We start from the raw sequence: 3816 nt of genomic DNA, 5'->3' as shown, positions 1-3816 counted from the left end.
TAGATTACTTTATAGCTCATAAATTTCAAAACTAAATAGAACATGTTTTTCAATCACCCTCCATTTTCGTACAATTATTGGTCAATAATTTAGGAAATATTTATACATTCTGTATGTTGAGTTCAAAAATAGAAGACAAGCTTCCAAAATGTTATATACAAGTTACTTGCACAATTTTTTGCACACGTCGAAGAGACTGAGCTGACTTGGAAGAGTGGCATAAAGCCGCTTGATTCATATTCAACACAACCATCAACAATGCCAAATCAGCAATTTTAGTTGCCACATCAAAAATATTGAATAGACGTTGCGCTATAATGACAGGCGTGACAGTTCGGACAGAAATGCTTTTGAGCACGAAGTTAAAGACGTCTTCTCAGTGACTTGAGAGCTAATTGTAAGCATAAGCTGTGCACAATAAAAATATACTATTATTATTACGATCGTATTGCTTTTATTTTGTTTAATTTTTTTTTTTTTAATTTTTTAATTCAATTGAATCGAGATGTGAGCGAACTTACCCATATGTAATTGTATTCGTCGAGTATGTCTGATATTTTTATTTGAACAAAGCAATTTTAGTAATGAACGCATCACTAAGTTGGCATGTGGGTTCACATAATTGAAAATGATCTTTTCTGAAAACTCACACTCAGTCAATCTGACTAAAATACGGGCTGCTATCTTTTCAGTCTCAATTTTTTAGTTCTTCTATAGAACGCGTCGGGTAGCCTCGAAAACGCCAACGTCTTAGAATTTAAACGAACTTCAATGCTAACGAATTGTGTTTACGAATTTTAAACGACTTAATTGAATATCGATAACGAAAAAAATCATTTAAAAATAAAAAAAAATATCAATAAAATCTAATTAAAAGTCAAAAAAATTTGTTACAGGTTAGTTGATAATAATATAATCGAAATACGATCATTTAAACTCACAGATCAAAAAAAAAAATTGAACTACCATAAGAAGTTTTGCTCGAGAATGCGCTTTTTACACAGAAAATAAATATAATAATAAATAAAATAAAAATATCTCTGTTTTAATCTGTTTTAATTGATTAATTAGCAAATGTGGTTTTATATATCATACTTATTAATTGCCAAATGGAATCACTGAAATCACCAAATATGATCTTCAATATCATTTCAACATCAATTAACTTAGATTCTGGAATTGCAATATCTCCATTAAAAAATTAACTCTCGTACCTATGGTTTCATTACAATTAACAATAGACGCCTTCGAGTGAAAGTGTGACAGTTTTATCAGCACATTGCCCCTCAACCTACTTGTGATTATTTTTACGTTTCAGTGCAATACACTCAAAAAAAATCGATCAAAAAGTTAAAAATCTTATCAGTTTGAGAAGAATTAAGCAAACACCATCAAAGCAAGGCAATGCAAACAGCATAATCCTTCCAACAACGAACGTATGAGGTTTTTTAGTATGAAAACTGTAAATCACTGGAGTATCCTATCACTGGAAAAGCCGATAAAATTATAGATTAGACTCATAGATATCAACATATCAAGAGTCAGAACAAATGATAGCATATCTTATACTCAAAATTGCAAGTAAACACAATAAATTTACCAAGTAAAAAACAACTTACCATATTTACAATGACGCCGGTCTAGGTTTCGATTAGTATCTGCAAGTTTTACTTCATTCCGTTCCACTGCAGCTTTTAGTTGGAGAAACACAATTAAAACGCCTCTTGAAATTTAATCTTGAGTTCAATCTGCAATTTTCTCAATCGTTCCATTACTAAAGAAGAATAGTTGTGGCATGACAGTAATGTTATGTTTCATGTCCAAAAATCACTTATCATAGAATAGAAATATACGGGGTACTAACTCCCAACGGAGCAGAGCACTGCGACCAGATTGATCTTTTGTGCTGTAACTGACCCTAACCGAACAGAAGACATTCCGCCTTTCGAATGAAAGCCAGAATGTCGTCCGTTGAGGACCTCCTAATGTCAGAAGGAGAGAGCTCTCCTCTCAGTGACCTCCTCCTTGCCCAGATCAAGCTTGGACAGTCATTGAGAATGTGGCTGGTAGTCTCGTCTGCTTCTAAGCAGAGTCGAAACTCCATGTCTTCGGGCAGACCTATTTTATTACGCTGATAACGCAGTCCATGATGACCCGTTAAATATCCCACCAGCAATCTCAAGTCTGATCTGCTAAGGAGGGATGCCTTGCCATAACTATAGGGGTAAACCAGCTGTTTACACCTCTCTCGGTTGAGATCCATTTATCAATTAGATACCTAGTTGTAGACCTACTTAATCCACAACAAGGTTCCTGTCCACAGATTTGAGTGGCAGATCCTGCCCTTACAAGACTGTCGGCAGATTCATTGCCCTTTATTCCTGTGTGACCAGGCACCCAGCAAAGCGTCACTTTGTTTTTGCTTGCCAGCTGCTGGAGCATATCAAAGCAGTCTAATGAATGCATCACTTAGCATAAGCCGTATGATATTTCTATTTCTTCACTAACCTCCCTAGTTGTAATTCTTCGATTAGCAAGCATAATCTGTTAAATTTTTTTAAACTTCTTATCATTGAAGTACGTGTTAAAATGCCTAAGCCTCTCATTATCTGTAAAGACTTCTCAACCTTTCTTAAAAAACATTGTCAAACAGACTAATGTATGCCTTACCGCTTAGCTTGAGAGACACATAATAACCAACGCAACATGTAAATTTTTGGCAGTGCAACCAATACAGAAAAAAATACTCAACTCGAATTACAAAATACTATAATAGTAATTTCAAAACTTTGCTTACTTTTTGATTACACCACGCGTACTCGTATCCATAATTAATAGTATAAATTATACTTTTAAGATCTCATGGTTCAATATAAAAAGGTAATCTTCTACTTTGACCTTTCTATATCATTGCGAAACAATGATTATGGAGAAGAGTTATTAAAGGAAAAGGCTAAGTAGTTATTGATCAAATATACTAAAAAACTTTCTTCAAATCATTGCTTAAGGCCCATTAGCGCTTATAATAATTTATTCTCGTGCTAAATAGAGAAGCTCGTATATCAATTAAATATAGAAATTTACAAATAGGTTTGTTGACTTTCCTTCTCATAAGTCAACTTTCTTATTTTTTTATCTGATTTATTTTTTTAAGTTATTTATAAACTTCAAATTTCTAGTCGACATGCAAAAATTTTATTAGCAAATATTTTTTTGATAACACTCTGAATGAAGAAACTTTGCAATATAGCATAATGACTTTGATTTCTTGATTACTGGTACTATTCATCACTTAATTACACAAATCGAAGAATGACGTAATGTGTGAATAAGAAACATTTTACAAAAAAAAAATACCGGAATAAACTTTTGAATACAATTAAGTCACTCTTAATATTAAACACTAAAAATAGATACATTATAAACTTTTAGCGGTTGCAGATATACTACGTAATCTCACGTATGGCTGGTTCAAAATTTGTTAACAAAAACTCATATTGCATCTTGGGTTAAACGTCAGTGTAAAGCATATCAACAGAAAATAAATATTTATATAAATGTAGAAGATGTAGAAGACAAAAATTAAAAATGATATATAATATATACATGCAGAGTTTTTCCTAACTATGAGATATTTGGAAAGTGATTTTTAGTTCAAGAAATTAAAAAAATCAGATCGAATAAGGCGGTCGATATTCAAAACTAAATTTTAATAGAATAAATTAATTTCTCAGACGCCACTTTGTATTTCATTTTTAGTTAACGTTCGGTACATTCCTTACAAGTTGAGTTGTTCGCTTTCTCCTTCTATTTTGT

The sequence above is a fragment of the Teleopsis dalmanni genome, chromosome 2, assembly GCF_002237135.1.
Source record: "Teleopsis dalmanni isolate 2A chromosome 2, ASM223713v2, whole genome shotgun sequence".
Lineage (NCBI taxonomy): Eukaryota > Metazoa > Arthropoda > Insecta > Diptera > Diopsidae > Teleopsis > Teleopsis dalmanni.
The sequence above is the reverse complement of the archived record's forward strand: the minus strand, read 5'-3'. Positions refer to the sequence as shown.